The sequence below is a fragment of the Protopterus annectens genome, chromosome 3.part1, assembly GCF_019279795.1.
Source record: "Protopterus annectens isolate FY-2018-M chromosome 3.part1, PAN1.0, whole genome shotgun sequence".
NCBI lineage: Eukaryota > Metazoa > Chordata > Ceratodontiformes > Protopteridae > Protopterus > Protopterus annectens.
Genome location: NC_056732.1, coordinates 103843816 through 103862575, shown reverse-complemented (window position 1 = coordinate 103862575; position 18760 = coordinate 103843816). Strand labels below are relative to the sequence as shown.

The following is an 18760-nucleotide window of genomic DNA, read 5'->3' as shown; positions in this document are numbered from 1 at the left end:
TTTCCCTGGAAGTATTTTAAGTGGTTTATGGCTGTTTAAATAAGCAAAGAAAGAGAAAATGGTGTCTCAAAGCAAAAATTATTTATTTATTTGTTATTTATTGGCATTTGTTTACCGGGATGGACGACTGGGCCATTAAGAGCCCATTTTCAGTGAGGGCCTGGAGAGAAAAGCTCCATAAACCATAGAACATTTAACAGTATTAACAATGTGAAAATTTACACAAAAATATAACATTATACATACAATATAAGATTTAGGCTTTCTAAGAACATGTATGTATTATATAAAACAAAGACTGTTATGTGTCAAGCATGAAAACAGCTTATATGTTGGTTTGTGTGCGACAGGAGTACTTCAACAGTAAAGGAAACGCATGTGATTGAACTGCAATGACATTTTAAAATGATTTCAGTGTGTCTGATATATTAATGCCTTTGATGCTACCTTGAAATGCTTACAAGTTGCATTAAAAGAAAACGACAATATTATATAGCTAATTATATTTGTAGTGAAAATAGTGTCATATATTGTTAAACGTAATTAACACCAGAGCATGTAGATTGGTTTGTAGTTTGGCAACACCAGCTAAACCATATGAAAAAAAGCATTCAAATGATTTAGAGTGAAGTTACAGTAACATCTGAAACCCTTAGTGGATGCAGAACATTTTAGGTTCCATAACAGGAACCAAATGAAACATGAAAACTTTTGGTAGTATATGACAGAGCTGCATAGACAGGACTGGCACTTCCAGTTTGGGGAGTGCAGTCACGCGCATTTAGATACATATGTGTGTGGTACATACTGTAAAAATATATATATCTCAAAGGAAGAGCTGTGTATTGCTCAAGCATTACATACAGCAGTATCAGTGGAAAGAGCTACAAGTGAAGCATATGAGATGCAGTGTGATGCAGATGGATGTAACTTTTAACAAAATGTCTGATACTATTAAAAGCAAGCAATTTTTTTTTGTTGAGGCAGAATGGCATATAATGCTGGTATTTAATGATTTGAACAATAAAAGACAGCAGAGGATGTAAGAAGGACATACTGGAGTTTACAAGTGAAAAAAAGATTAAAAAAAAGTCCAATAGCAAACACCACTGTGAACAATGGTATTTATAATATACTCCTACATTTGCCCAGATTTATTAATTTATACCCAGATAATAGCAACTTAGTAGGCACAATATATCTCAACATATCTTAAGCAGTTGAAACTGCTGTTAGACACTTAGTTTTTCTACAGATCATACAATGGTGTAGATTTAACATCCAGTGAACTTAGATGGTTCTCAATATGATCTTACAGAATACAAGCCATTAAGCAGAATCAACTTATCTCCTCCTTTTTGCCACTTGCTGACAGTGTATCACAGGGCCCCTCTCTATGTACATTGTTGTTCACTGACTTCATGAATGAAATGGTAAATCACCATGGCAATGCCAAGCTTGTCCTGTAAAAAGACAATGCAGCCATTTTTCTGTAGTAAGCTTTTACAGCAATCAAAACCAAACTGTAAATTTGTTTATGTAGCCTGCAGGAGTAGCTTACAGTGAAGGACTGCATAGCAATGTTTATAAGATGAAGTCTTCACTATTAAATGTCTCCTGAACAGTTTACTTATTTATTTATTTGCCATTTGTTTACTGGGGTGATCTGACTGGGTCAACAGAACCTGTTTTCAGCAGAGGCCTGGGGAGAAAAGCTCCACATACTGTACAATACAAATACAGTATAATCCAATACAATACAAATTATATTAGAAATACTATACAAACATAAGTTAAAAGAACAAACTATGTTACAAGATGTTGCAATATATTACTACATGTCTAGAAAATTCTGTACAGTTAAAACATTACAGATAATAGTGACTCTAACCATTCATGATGTAGATAGTGTCCAAAAAAATAGTATGCAGGTAGCACAGTGTGTGACATTGACTGTTACAATAGATGAAAAATAGAATGTTAGTTTCATTTAGGAAAATAGCAGCCAGAAAGTTAGTGATACAGACAGGTAGTGAGAGAAAGTTAAGAAGAATAGAAGCATTAAAGCCTGAGCAGTAGCTTAAGGATCTGGTATAGAAGCAGAGAAGGAGTTAGAAGAGCCTTAGGATCTTGTAGTCTGTGATGGGTTGAAATGTGACAGAAGAGGAAGACCTCAGCATTAGGCAGGCTTTATGCAGGAGCAGAGCCATATGTTTTTGAGATGATTTTGTAAAGGGGCTTTGAAATGGGTTAGGCCAGGCATAGACCTGGTAGCTAGAGGTAGTGAATTCCAAAGTATAGAGACAGAGTATGAATACAGACAGTGACCTGGTTTTCTTGTGGGTTTTGAGATAGCTAAGAGATTTTTGTCTTCTGATTGTAGGGATCGATTTGGTGTGTAAGGTGTGACTAGATTGGCTAGTGCAGGGCAGGCAGAAGGCTTGAAAATAAGGTTGTGCAAGGTGGATAGCTGAATAAAGGCAAGTTGGTTGGGGAGTTCACGCCAGTTTAATTCTAGCAGTGGTTTACAGTGGTGTGTGAGACAGTTAAAGTTTGTAGCAAACTTTGTTGTAGCACTGTTTCATCTTGCTTAGGGTAGAAGTTTGTAAGTTAGTTAAGACAGGGCACCATAAAGAAGGGAGGGACAATTTTGTCATTAACAATAATATTTTATTGCTGCTAAGAGTCATGCTTATTATTCGTTCAATTGGCAGGTGGCTCTCTAGTCAAGTAAGTTGGTAGAGCTAAGTTACTTGGTTGTATCATTGGGAACAAACTTAAGTTTGATTCACACACAACTAACGTGGTCACTCACAAATCAAAACCTTGGATGCTGTTCCATTTTTGCCTGACTCTGCTAAACTAGCAACTTATAACTCTTTTCTTTTCCCACTCCTACTGCCCTCAGACCATGTATTAACTAGTCTAAAAACAATCCTTGGTGCATAACTGAAACAGGCTTGCAATGGAATAGTGCACTCTACTTTGTCAGGACCTGTCTAGACATCAGCATAACTTGCTTGACTGTGACTAGCACCTTACATTTATACAACTTCATTTTGTACAAATGCTACTTTTCCACTTAAAACATTGGAGCAAGCTCCATTCATCTTGAGGCATTGACACTTTGGTGGGTGCACATCATATTTCTCCACTCCCCTCTTTCCGTCATGCTTACCATGCATGGTCCTCTTCAGTCTTTCTTTATATTTCATTCTCACACTTCTCAGCCATCTTTGTGGCCTTTCCAATTACTTTGATACCCTGTGGCTGAGAGGTATTCCTGATGTGGCATAACCAGTCACTGGACACTGGAAGAATGACATCTGCTTCAATTTGGTACACTATGTGACACCCTCTGCACTGCCCAAGTAATCAAGGAGCCTCAGTCCTTACCACTGGCAACAGTGAGGGACGTACACAATGGGAGGATGACAAATACATACACAGTAAAGTACAATTTCCATTAAGGGCAAACAGAGACCACAGTCAGTCTGGGGCTGGTTTCGCCCTCTTTCTCCAGATCCCCCATAAGACTCCCCACTGACACATTTATAGAGTTGAGTCTTTAGCCAGAGTTCCAAGCCAAGTTCTCCCAACACTCTCTCTGTCCAACCAGTGCTTTGTGTCCCTGCCCAAGTAGCTGACACATGCACACAGTTTGAGATTTGATTTATGCACAAACACACACCTAGGATAGGCTGGCATAGGTTTACTAGTTATGCCTCCTTCTGCCCAGACCATAAGGTAGTTATCGCTGCCACTATAACCCCTTATCAGCTACTTTATGGTCCTTCCCAAAGGTTGACCAAAACTACTGTGTAATGTTACTATTATCCAAATGGTAAGTGTGACCAATAGCAAGGCTATTTAGAAGTGGCTTGTACAGTGTCCCCAAATACATATGCAAGTACTTTAAGAGCTTAAATATGTCTCACAAATATCAGCCACAAATACAGGTTTAAATCTATTCAATAATAAAAGAACAAGATAATAATCAACACAGTAACTGCAGAGTTCAGAATCACATGAAATATTTTAAAACAACATTGCAGGAGAGTCTCAGATAAATACAGAAAACATCTAAACTAATCTTTACTATATTCCTATCTATATCTAAGAGATACTATGCCCTAAATAACTTACTTATAGAGCAATACACAGGCAGAAGTGCTGATGATGGATGTTTCCAGGTCAAAGACAAAGTACAAAATGTACATTCTTTCTCTGAAAAAGTTCTTAAATCATTATTAACTATTACTACTGGGTCAGCCTGGATGACATCACTCTTTGTCACCTGCATTCAGTTCCCAGGCTAACAGAAACTGACATATCTGTGTTAAAATTACATATCTCTCAGATGTTTTCCCAGAACTGGAAGTTGTAAAACAATTAAACACTTTCACATTGTAAACCTAGCAATTACTTTTCTCCAGGACAATAGAAAAAACTTCTAGCTCTAGACATCCTGCCTTCTTGCTGCATTGAAACTAACTGCATACCGTAAAGCACTTAATTTCAATTCATTTTCTTGAAGTTTTGTAAGTTAATCTACTATGTTCCAGCAGGGTATGCTGTGGGTACATTCTTGAAACTCAGTACATAACATGCAGTTCTGTATAAATCATATATATATTCACAAATGACATAGAATTATTTACAAAATTCCAGATAGCTGGGCTGGCAGTGTCACATACTATATCACCATACAGTCCAGCAGCCTATTCACCAAAGCTTGTTTACACTCTGTTGCATAATTAAGTTAGGTATATCACTCACGTGTTTTTTTTCTTCATCCTTCTTTAGGTCCACTAGTCCAAGTCTGTATTTTACTCAGCACTACAACATTTTGGATTAAATCCTAGCTGATATCTTCCTTACCAGTATGATAGTTTTGACAGGTTTCAACAAAGGTTGATAATTTTACCCCTGGCTGCTACTTAAGTTTTAAAATGATCAGTAAATAGAAGTTTTAGATGTGTGTGTGTGTGTGTGTGTGTGTGTGTGTGTGTGTGTGTGTGTGTGTGTGTGTGTGTGTGTGTGTGTGTGTGTGTGTGTGTGTGCATGCACGCATGTGTGTGTGTCAGACACACACACACACACACACACACACTTGTTCTGTCTTTGCCTTATATGACAGCCAGTTAAATAGTAATGCATATTTGGTTGAAGCACCATTCCACTGAATTAAGTTGCTAAGGGGAGGGTCCCATTAGCTTGAATTTCAGTGACCTCAAAGATGTTATGTTAAGTAAACAAATGTAGGCATCAAAGCCTCTTTTAATATACAAATATGTACATATGTATTCATGACTCATTTCCTTATCACTTCCTTACTTAGACATTCTTTCATCTTTTAGAAAAACACTTTAGTTTTATAACATTTGGAAATTGTACAACTGGAGTAATAAAATGTTAATAATGTGCTTCACTCCTTTGGCTTTTCTCACTGCTTGAAGGTTTATGGACTATTTAAAATGGACATGACATTTATTGATGGACTACTGTAAGAGAATTTAGAGAGAATTAAGCATAATGCAAATGCCGACTTGCAAATAAGTTGAAAAATCAAAGCTGAATGGAAAATAAGAAATCCAATACATCTCCACACAGTCGTTTTATTTACATCTCCATGTATTCACAATGGTGCTGTGTGTAATTGCTGTCAGTTACTAACATCTGTTTACTGAAAATAAAAATGGCTGTAAGTGGCCAGTGGTACTGAATGCTAACTTAAGTGCCCCTGTGAATACATTTTTTGCTGTGTCTTTCCTTGGAACATTTCATCGACATGCTGGACTTGTAGTGTAAAAAGGCATTGAAGTATCTGATAAGGCAGGACAGGATCATTGTTAACTGTCTAGGTCTGCTGTCTGAGCTAAACAGATCACAAATACTATGCAAACACATTTTCTAATCCATCTGTGTATTCTTTTTATGAGAACAGAGTGATATCTGCACAACCCTTGAAAATAAGGCTTTTTACTCTAATGATTACAGGTCATAGGATTACCAAAGCATTCTGATGTATTTACAAGATACTAGGAGGAAATTAATGAATTTATTTTCTGGGGAGAGCCTTTGTAATCATGTTCTCATGGTCTTGCCTTATCTGATTCATAACATAATAGCTGCTTTATCCATGTGTAAATTTGCAGTATGGAGAACTAGTATGTGACTTCCGCTGTCTCTGTCTTTCCTTGCTTAGTAATTATGACCATGTAAGTGAAAGCTTCCACAGAGCTAAACAGCATGGGCCACTTGTATGACTTGAATGGTTTAGAATTCAGTTGTACAAGAGCTTACCTGACTGAACTGCTGCTGCTACAGCTGAGGGTGGGGTTTACTTCTTTTTTTTTTTTTGCAACATGGAACAAGTGTAGAGAACATTTACCACATTTCCCCACCCTTTCTTGCTAATTAGGTCAACAGCCCTACTTTTGAGGTACTGGTTGTCAAATTGTATTTAACAGCATTCCAGCCTGAGACGAGCTGCTGTGTAGTTTTCAGAATGGATCATTCCCACAATTCCAATCTGCCATCTTGTGTGTATGTATGTATATATATATATATATATATATATATATATATATATGAACATGCAGGTCAGACTCTTTCAAAGATTTGTCTGCCTCATTCGAGTTAAATAGGCATCTTTTGTGTCAAGAAACAGGCTGAGCACTGGCAGACAGTGATGAAATAAAGTAACCAGGCTGCACTGGGGATCATGCAACGAGATCCAAGAATGCCCGCACAGTACAGGTAAGTCAGATAGGATGCTTACTTTATTTACTTTGTGTTATGTGTTTTGTGCTCAGTGAGTGATGTGTGCAAGGCCAAGCAGATAGCAGTACTAACTGAACAGTACTTAGGACACACTTGTTATGACAAATAGCAGAGGAGAGCATTAGGTTTCTTGTAGCACAAGGTGGTTTTGTACCTTGAGTTCTGCTTCTAATTTATTTATTCTTTTATTAATTTATTTAAATTTGTTAACTGAGGTAAAGCACTGATTACAGTGGAAAAATTTTCAGCTTCAGCCAAGATGTAAAGTAATGATAACAAAAAAAAAAACGATTTGTAAACGATTCCATAGTGAAAGAAGAGCAGTGAACGATATTAATTATTGGTACAACTTAAATGGTAAAATGCTTTCCAGGTTTCCTTTATTTGACTTAATTTACTGTCCTACATATGATTAAACAATCTGATATCATGACCAGTAATGGCATGTCATGTTAAAGAAGAAGTAACCAGTTTGGTATTAGCACCTGTTTGTCAGACTGTCTGACAGGAAGACAAGTGTCAGCCTAACTAATAATTAACGTTTATACCTGATGGAATATATATGCGTGGGTCTGTAAATTATAGAAAAAGCAGCAGAGACAAAATGCACCTTATTTCTTGCGTGTCCTGTGGTTCATCTTATTAAGATTACGATGTTGGCCAGTTGTCCCATGTAGCTTTATTTTATGAGGTAATGATGAAGTATGGAGTTAACATCAGCCATTCGTCTCATGATTCCAGTCTTGATTTCTTTTTTTTTTTCTTAAGTGTCTTTGCTTCTGTGCAGTGGTGTTTTCATGTTGGTTAGAATCCAGGAAGTATGCATTCAATACAGAAGCCCTGCCTTTGCTTTCCACACTTCAGTACAGACCTAACATGCTTGGATGACTCAAGCATCATCTTTTCTGGGAATAACATGACTTTTGATGTATAACATTTGTTTCATGGTAAAATGTTAATAAAAATAACAAAAAAGATAATGGGACTCATGGATACCTCTCAACCGTTCCTAATTTTCAGGGACGTCCCTGATTTTGACCCAAATTTTAGCTCTGTCCCTCTGAATCCCTCCTAAAACTAGTGACTTTGGGCAGAAAGCTGGTGAATTACACTTAATAAATAATGACAATAATTAAGAGTTATACACTTCTTTTACTTCAGAAAAGGTGTATTAATTCATATGCTCTGATTCTCTCAATCTTTCAACTTAATGGCACTAATATTTTAAAAGTGTCCCTGATTGTCCCTGAGTTTTTCTTGACTTTTCCCCTGATTCTGTTCAAATTTGTACCTGATTGGTTGAGAGGTCTGGACTCATGTTAGAAGAGCATATATTACACTGAAATGCATTGCCATTGTTCATCTTACCTCACTCTAGACAAAAATATAGGCTTGTGCATGATATTGATTAGTGACAGCCAATCATACTTCTCATCTGTCCAGATTTTCACAGAATGTCCAGACTTTTGCCTCATATTCTCAGTCTGTTCCTCATACAATATGTGGTTTTCTGGCAAATCACTGAGGATTGAAGTCACTAAATAATGACAAGACATTTCAGTTTCATACTTCTTATCCTTCAGAAAAATACATGTTAATACAAATCCTGTTACTATATTAATTTTCAAATTTTTTAAGAACAATATTTAATATCTGTCCCCTATTTTTGGGCCTTTATCCCTGCATTATTTTAGGTTTCGTCCAGATTTCTTATGCTAAGAGGTTGAGAGGTGTGCATCTACTAGAGGACTTAAGGAGTAGCCACATTCTTCAGGACTCAGTTTCTACCTTTGTCCGCTTATTTTTTATTGCGCTATTCTGCAGGTATTTTCTTGGTTCAACTACTATTTGGCATTAAAAGTCTTAGTTTTGCAGATACCAGGGATTGAGTGACTGTCATAAGAACTGTCCGTCAATAATATCTTTGTGTTTTGTGTGTGTGTGTGTGTGTGTGTGTGTGTGTGTGTATATATATATATATATATATATATATATATAGCTATAAATATATATAGCTATAAATATATATATATGTGTGTGTGTGTGTGTGTGTGTATATATATATATTTTTTTTTATATAGATATATATAGATATATACTTATATTTTGTTTTATAAATATATATATATATATATATATATGTATGTGTGTGTGTGTGTGTGTGTATATATATATATATATATATATATATATATATATATATATATACACAAACCAATGATTTGTGCCAAAGTCATGTCCTTAAACTCAATGCAAAAAATGAATCATCATCGTTTTCAGTAAGGGCGATGTTCCTGCTAACTACCACATTAATAGCAACAGCCTAAATATGCAATTGTGAGAGACCTGGGCTCACGGGTTGACAGCAGCCTCAAATTTGATCATCATGTCTCCACAGTGGTAAGAAAGGGATTCTGTATTGCTCATCTCAAAAGTAAGGGCATTGCCTCCAGAAAAAAAGAATTTATAACCTCCCTGTACTCTTCCCTCATCAGGCCAATAACTGAATACAATGCCCCTTTTGGTATTTACCATTCCAAGTACCTGCAGCAATTGGGGATACCACAAAGGTTCCTGGCATGGAAAATTGAATGTTTTCAGCATCTGTCCTGTGTGGATTGTCTGAAATCACTGTCACTTTATTCTTTTTCATACAGACTACTCAGAGGCGATGTCTACCTTGCATATAAGGTAATCTCTGACTGTGCTTTATTGGAAATGCTGTGCATATAAGGTAATCTCTGACTGTGCTTTATTGGAAATGCTGTATATCCGCAAGTCAAATGGTACACGGGTTACTCGCTCTAAAGACTTTAACCTGGTATGTGACATTAATACAACCTGCTGGAGGGACAGATTTGTCTCCCAGAGGTTACCACACCTTTGGAACAGACTCCCACTTCTTGTCAAACAGAGTACCTCTTTGGCCGCCTTCAAATGCAGTCTGGATGATTGGATGAAAAAACGTAAATTCACCGTCACCACTGGGGTTCCACTTTTTTCCCTGTTGGACAGGGGCAATAGGGTAGAACTTGACTAGGCTTGTAAGGGCCCTTGGACCATTAGCCTAGTAACTTTCTATGAGCCTATATATATATATATATATATATATATATATCTATATATATATATATATATATATATATATATATATATATATATATATATATATATCTATATATATATACACACACACACACACACACACATGGGTGCACTATGTAATCTCGAAATACTGAAATCTCGAATTTCAGTATTTCAAAATCACATAGCCAAAAATCCAACTACAACACACATTTCCAAAACCGCATACCCGTGAAATTCAAAATCCCGAATCTACGCTACACATACAGCACACACATAAACATGCACACAACTTCCCCCCACAGTCAAATAAACAATACTACACTACAGATAAGCAGGGGGGCAAGACCCCATGCACCCCTTATGTGGGGGGCTGCACCCCCACACCCCCCTACTTATATATTCTAACTCTGAGATCGCACAAACAGACACACAAAGGAAACTCACACACACACACACACACACACACACACGCACACACACACCACAGTCATAAGACACACTTACACACACTAAAGCCCCTAACCAACACAGTAACACATGCAAAGTTACCTAAACTTCCACCCATCCATCCACACACTGCACCAGCGGAAGTGGGAATTCAACATCTCCGTGCTTCAGGATTTTGAATTTCATGCTTCTGACGGTTTCGGAACTTTGAGTTTTCGGCTATGCGATTTCGAAATACTGAAATTCTGGATTTCAATATTTCGAGATTACATAGTGGAACCATATATATATATATATATATATATATATATATATATATATATATATATACATTTCGAGATTACATAGTGGAACCATATATATATATATATATATATATATATATATATATGTGTGTGTGTGTGTGTGTGTGTATATATATATATATATATATATATATATATATATATATGTATGTATGTATGTATGTGTGTGTGTGTGTGTATATATATATATATATATATATATATATATATATATATATAGTGGCTTCTGTGGTTCGAATCTTGGCTGGGATGCCTTCTGTGTGGATTCTGCATATCCTCCCCTGTTTCCATGGGTTTCCTCCCACATTCCAAAGACATGCAGTAGATGGATTGGACACTCTAAATTGGCCATTGTTGTGAGTGTGTGGTATGGAAGAACTAACACAGCAGGGCAAACCACCCGGTGTTGTGAGCCTTGACTCTAGATGATTGTTTCTTTTGAAATGACACCACAGCCCAATGTGCAAAAATGGGGAAAGGGGTGGTAGATGGATGGATTTCCACTGGCTAAGTGAACTTGCCTTTTTTCAAAAGATGCTGTAAGGCAGCTGCTCTAATTAATGTTGCAATCAACTGTTTTTAGAACAAAGTTAGTTAAAGTTAGAGAGGGCTGAATGCATTTACAGTTCAGCTCATTGTTATATTTCTTCTTCTGTAACGTCTGCTTTCACTGAAAACTATAATGTGTGTCTTTCTTCTTGAATGGGCACTTGTTCTTCTTGCTGATTCCCAAGCGTACCTTTGCAGAGTGAAGACTCGTCCTTACCTGAAATGCCTTTACATTTAATGATTAACAGGGACACAGCCAAGACACAGTGAAGAAGTTAACTGTTTTAGGCTAAACTGTATTATCTTTTCCACAGGGGTTATTCTTTCGTGGAAAACAAAACATGTTATTATTTAAATCTGGAATTATTTGTGCCTATAATCTGTCTGAAGTACTTTACAGTGATTTACACTAGTACAATGAAAGAAACACCTTCAAACCTTGCAAAGACAGGTACCTTTAAATTCCATCAACTTTTACTAATGTTTTTGCACAGATGAGCAGATAAAGTATAACCTCTCAACATCCAGTAGTTTTTTACTCTGAAGACAACAGCTGTATTTTGTTGTCCCTAGTTAGGATGAGACTATGGTTATAAGTTGCATAGCTTTGTGAGGAATGGAAGGTCTGGAAACATTTTACAACCAGTGAAAGAAAGAACATTTCTTATTAGCTTTAGGGAGGTAACGTGGAACATTTCCTTTCACAATTTCTCATCGGTTTAAAGAAGCGAACCACTCAGGGTTGGCTCATATGGACCACTAGAATCAGTGTTGATATTATTTGCAGGTACTATGAATGTTGAATTTCATTGTGCATCACTAATTGCCAAGATATCATTGACTACAAACTGTTTTCAACCTACCTATAGTACTGATAAAAATATAATTTCATGCAGCAGCTGATACCATGGTAACAGCCATCTCCCATGGTGCAGTGCCCAATCATGAAAAGCTGTTTCACTGTCCTTGTCACTGTCTAGGGCTAGTCATACTGCAGTCATTCTATGGCAAAATGTCAGAATGAATAAGGAAATTAAATTGTTCATATTTTCTTGTAGTCTTTGCTGAAACTGGAAAGAAGTCTGCCCATTACACTTTAACATGCTAGGTGATATATAGTAACATTGTGCAAAGCTGAATGTTAAGCAACAGTCCTGAAGCCTGCGATTCATATCTGGTTATGAGGGGACAGTGCATGCTGTCATGTTTTTGTAACTCATTTTTGCTTACTCATCTACAGGAACACAACAGCTCTGCATAGCAAAAGCCATTGTCTATGAGGCAGAAATCTGACTGGTCTGCAAAAGTTAAAAATACTTTGGAGCCAAAACTGACCTGGGATTCACTTCTGATCATTCCTTAAACCCAGACGTACGCAGGTTTTTCTGCACACTGTTGTGCTGTGACCGATACACTGGTGTTACTGTCTTCCAGACGCAGCTCCACTCAACCATATCAACCCTTCTTATACCATAAATAGTAAGTTTCATTTTTGTTTCCTGTTGTGAAAAAAAATATATATATATTCTCTCCGTATGATGTGCACTACAGTTATGCAGCAATATTCATCTACGCTGACTCTTTATGTGGAACTACTACTGAAAGTGTAGTAAGGACATTTATTTCTGAGCAGACATACAGGTAAAACACATAAAGATGTTGAGTATGTGTAGATGGAGTCCACTTACTGAAGGAATGTGTTTCTTAATCCCCTTAAGCTGTACATTTAATTTTTCAGCTTGTCTGCATTTAATTGCCCCTGCTGCTGACGGCAGTAGGCTTTCTTGCTGAAGTACAGTTACCGCATGTGTTTGATTTCCAGACTGTAGTTAGTATTACTGTTTTTATTCCTCATAGCTGGTAGTAGTCACACCGAGCTAGCCATCCCTTGTGTTCACTTGATAATTATAAAAATGCTTTACTAATAATATTGAAATGAAGAAACCAGTAATGACATGGTTAAAGTACGTTTACTTTTCAGCTCTGAGGATGGCTGTAGGAATTATAGTAACACTGATACAAATGTAATGCATCCCTTGTGAAACTGAGCATAGTAACACTGACAGAAATGTACAGCATTCCTTGTGAGACTGGACATAGTAACAATGACACAAATGTACAGCATTCCCTGTGAGACTGGACGTAGTGACCCAGACACAAATGTACAGCATCTCTTGTGAGACTGGGCATAGTAACACTGAGACAAATTTACAGCATCCCTTTTGAGAATGGACATAGTAACCCTGACACAAATGTACAGCATCCCTTGTGAGGTTGGACATAGTAACCCTGACACAAATGTACAGCATCCCTTGTGAGACTGGACATAGTAACACTGAGACAAATGTACAGCGTCCCTTGTGAGACTGGACATAGTAACCCTGACACAAATGTACAGCATCCCTTGTGAGACTGGACATAGTAACACTGAGACAAATGTACAGCGTCCCTTGTGAGACTGGACATAGTAACCCTGACACAAATGTACAGCATCCTTTGTGAGACTAGAAATAGTAACACTGAGACAAATGTACAGCATCCCTTGTGAGACTGGACATAGTAACCCTGACACAAATGTGTACAGTATCCCTTGTGAGACTGGACATAGTAACCCTGACACAAATGTACAGCATCCCTTGTGAGATTGGACATAGTAACCCTGACACAAATGCACAGCATCCCTTGTGAGACTGGACATAGTAACCCTGACACAAATGTGTACAGTATCCCTTGTGAGACTGGACATAGTAACCCTGACACAAATGTACAGCATCCCTTGTGAGATTGGACATAGTAACCCTGACACAAATGTACAGCATCCCTTGTGACACTGAACATAGTAACCCTGACACAAATGTACAGCATCTCTTGTGACATTGGACATAGTAACCCCCACACAAATATACAGTATCTCTTGTGAGACCGGACATAGTAACCCTGAGACAAATGTACAGCATCCCTTGTGAGACTGGACATAGTAACCCTGACACAAATGTACAGCATATCTTGTGAGACCGGACATAGTAACCCTGAGACAAATGTACAGCATCCCTTGTGAGACTGTACAGAAGAGCAGCTTCACAAGATGCTAAACTGGCGTGAGATTCAGTAGCATAGAAAATGTGTCTCACATGTAAGGTAATAATTGAGTGTTCTTAGCTATATGCTGGGTATATTCATTTTCAGATAGTGATACCGTACTGTGTCAGACTCAAGGGTGCTGAGTGTCCCACCTTCAAATGGGCAAAATGAATGTGTAGTGAGTTTGTGTAAATGAAATGCAGAGCACTCGCTGATATTTAACAAATATTAACAAAGTTACAAAGACATGCATCTTGAGCATTTCTCCTTGGGCCTTTGCTGAAAATTGACTCGTTCCAAGTCGGACTTTCCTGGTAAACAAATGTTAAATAAGTAAAATTATACAATGACCCCCCCCCCATTAATATTCCAAAATGTGCACACTGATTGGTCAGCATGCACTTTGTAAATCAAAGACTTATACTAATGGAAAAAGGTCCGGTCGCCCGGATAAGTCTTTTTTTTTTTTTTTTTTTTTTACAGCAACAGAAAACGCAAGATCTCCATTGCTTTTAGAAACTGTCTAAATATGTTAAAGAAGTTTAACATAGCGAGACAGCTTTAAAAAAGCAACAGAGAATCTCCGTTGCTTTTTTTTTAAAGCTGTCTCGCTATGTTAAACTCCTTTAACATAGCGAAACACTTTGTAAAAAGCAATGGAGATCTTGCTTTCTCTGTTGCTTCCACTCACAGCTCTGATGTACTGCGTAAGCATACGCATGCGCAGTACATCAGAACTGGCGCAGAATACCAGACAGCTGCGGAAGGGCAGCATGGAGACATTATACAATGCCATTATTTAAGAAAAGTAAGTTTTTTTTTCCTTAAATAATGTCATTGTATAATAGCAATAACCCACTTCTGTGTGTGGGTAATGCTGGATTTACCCACGTTTGTCTTTGTTTGGCCACTCCGGCTTCGCCCTCATGACCAAACCACACCAACCGTGGGTAAATCCAGCATTACCCACACCCAGGCGTGGGTTATTGCTTAATTAATAAATAACAAGGATGAATAAAGCCTACAGCATCAAAGTGGTTACATCTGTAGAAATAAGGCACCTGACTGAAATGATAAGGGCCCAAATCAACCAATAAAGACTGAATTAATATACTGAGAGTATTGTGCATGTTTTTCATTTTATTACTTAATAAAACACATTTAAGTAGAAGACTTTTTATGTATGTGCTTCATCATTACTGAATATGTAGATGTAAACCATGGATGAAATAGCTGTTGTGTAGGAGGTGGAGAGGGTAGGGACTGCATGAGATTCTGGAACATACATGTGAAATTTCTTATTTCACTGTCTGTTCTGGTATCATCACAGTCCTGATTTTATGTACATCAAGCAGATGCAAAGACAGCTGATGTAGAACTACTTTTGTGTATTGAAATTGTAACTGAAGTTAATACGGTAGTACAGTAGAAGGAATCATAAATTCACTCCTTTCAGCCCTTCAGCGTTTCTTACTGTAGGAAGAAGAGTCTGTCCAGCAACTTCATTTTTAGTGGAGTGAATCTGAATTAGAAGAGGAAAGCTCTTCTAACAATGTATGTATGCATGTGTGCCTTTGTGTTTGTGTACACGTGCACAGGAGTGTGTGTGTGTGTGTGTGTGTGTGTGTGTGTGTGTGTGTGTGTGTGTGTGTGTGTGTGTGTGTGTGTGTGTGTGTTGTGTGTGTGTGCATTATGCGTAAAATCCTGACCTGCAGACTATTGCCACCTACAAAAAAACAGTACTGTAATCTCTATAGATGCAGTCTTTTACATAACCTGTCAAGCAGAATAATTTGTTGCAATATTTTTCTTTGTAATAATTTTCAGAAATTGACAAACTAAACTGAGTGACACATGTCCCGTGATATGAAGCAGAGAAAAACATCATAAACTCCCAGCAGCTGGATTTGTTATCACTTTTGCTTATGTTCAGTACATCATGCAAGTTCTGCAGTTGGCTACTTGTCTGGTCTGACAAGCTTAATCTCTGAAGTGTGTTGAAAAGTATTAACCTCACATATAATTTCTGCTATCAAGTCCATGAAGATTGTGCTCAGACAAATGTTCTTAGTGTTTGTTTCTCATGTGTGTTAGTAACTGCATCAAAGTAGTGTAGTATCTTCTGAGTCAAGCAGAATCATACATTGAAGTACTTGAGCACTGATGCTGTATGTACTTTCCATGCATCCATCTTTGATACAGATGTATTTAGTTTTATTAAAGAAGTGTGATAAGGTTAGTGTCAGCAGCCTTTTCATTTCTTTAACTTGTAGTACTGCATAACAAATTATCCTAGATTGAATGTACAAACACACAGGATTGTAGCCACTGTGTTCTAATTTTTCTTTCACCTTGATCTGCAGTTCTCACTTCACATCGGTACAAATATCTGGTGACAGACAGTTGAGCAGTGTGACTGTTGTGTATAAAGTTGCCATGAATACCCTTGTGCTGTGTTCTCCTTGTCCTCGTAGTGATGTCATTCTGCCCTCAGCAGAGTGACTGCAGCTCATGATTCTTTATTACTGTCCATCTGTGCTGCAGATCATGAAATCATAACACTTCACATCCAAATCCCTTGGATCTGTGGGAACTACTCTGTTCTTAGTCTTTTCACTGTTCCTTCAGTATTGGCACACATTTGGAAAGATTTTCTGGCTTCATTCAGTAGGTGAAAACAAGTAGTAGTGATTCTCTTGCATTTACGAATAATGTTTACCATCTGGATAGTCTCCCAGATATATATATATATATATATATATATATATATATATATATATATATATATATATATGTGTGTGTATATACTAGTTTGATTCTCGGCTTGGGTTGGGAGTGCCTTCTGTGTGGAGTCTGCATGTCCTCCCCGCAGTCGAGTGGTCGTTCGAAAGACATGCGTTGAATGGGCGTGCCTTCCTTGAAGGTTAGGCGTCGGGCTGGCAACTCGACACCATAAAAAAAACCAACTGCCAATCATTAGTGGACTGGAGTTCCGCTGTGGCGACCCCTAACCGGGAAAAGCTGAAAGACAAACAACAACAACTAGTTGATCCACTCAAACATCGACGTACATAGTATTGGCATATGTCAGTAAAAACTTGTAGACACACTACTAGGCATGCTCAGAAACTAATTCTCTGAACATGCAAAATGAAACAAAGTGTATTAGCAGGGGGTGACAAGCCCCCTGCGACCCACCACTCCCTGCTAATTATATATATATATATATATATATATAATCTATATACTAACTTCATAATTGTACAATCCCTGTTGAAAGGGCATATCTTCCTACACTGGGGACTGTTAGTCTCACATACCTACATATGTCAACCAAAGTGCGTTGGCAATCCAGAAGTCCGATGCAGATAAAATTGATCTATGCTGGGCAATATATATATATATATATATATATATATATATATATATATACTGTATGTATGTATATATATATATATATATATATATATATATATATATATATGTGTGTGTGTACTATATATATATATATATATATATATATATATATATATATATAAAGTTTATAATGAATAATTGCCGGTGAATTTGATCAACATACAAAACATTGAACAAACTCAGTTGATTGCCATTAAAGTCATCTCAAAAAAGTAATCCCAAGTGTAAACCAATAAGTTACATTTGCAGTTATGAAACAAAAAAAAATAGCTTTTTACATGGTGGTTCACACACACACACACACACACACACACACACACACACACACACACACACACACACACGCACACACATGCAAACGCACAAACACACTTTCAAGAAATTAAATATACGAACTCCAGGGTTACACAAACTCGATAAAAAGGCAAAAAACATTGAATTATGTAATGGTTGACATAATGAACTTTGTCTGTAACGTAATTCGACAAACTGTACCAGCAAAAGAAACAGCACCATTTCACTTCATGATACAATATGTGCAGCACTAACTCATATAGCATTCATATATAGCTTTGACATAAAACAACTGACAGCATTCACATCAAATCAAGTGTAAACTTCACCACAACCAATGACTTCTTCCTGGAAGCCTCAGTATTTTACAAACCACATGAAAGGTAACAGAATGTTTTTTTTCTCCAGCAGACATCTGTTTAAATGCTTTAGCAGGGAGGCAAGCACCCCCATTGTGTGCCCCCCCCCACATTCTCACAAAGCACATATGTTAAATGTGATACCAAAAAACAATATATTTTTAATAAATGGTACTAATCAAAGTGGTGTTACATTATGGAGCACTTTAGTATGTTATAATATTGTTGCAGTATGAAAGTAATTAGAAGCTACAGCAAACTCTATTACCTCTGTACCACTGCTGTAACTACATGTTAACAATAAAGTGTCATATAATTGTGTTTGTAATTATATAACTAAGTAAGAAGGAAATGTAATGCACTTTAATGCACGTCTACCTGCACAAGGCACGTGCATGTATAAAAGCACTGCCAGCTCGGCACACCATTTCTGTG

At 37.2% G+C, this 18760-nt stretch overlaps 1 protein-coding gene across 2 annotated transcripts in view; it reads left to right on the top strand.

Annotated features, from left to right (window-relative positions):
* MAPRE2 (microtubule associated protein RP/EB family member 2) overlaps positions 1-18760 on the top strand; it is a 2455004-nt gene that overhangs the window by 984481 nt on the left and 1451763 nt on the right. For both annotated transcript variants that reach the window (XM_044066619.1, XM_044066620.1), the window contains exon 4: positions 12415-12653. The gene's annotated coding sequence lies outside the window, so the exon portion shown is untranslated. The remainder of the gene's footprint in view (positions 1-12414; positions 12654-18760) is intronic.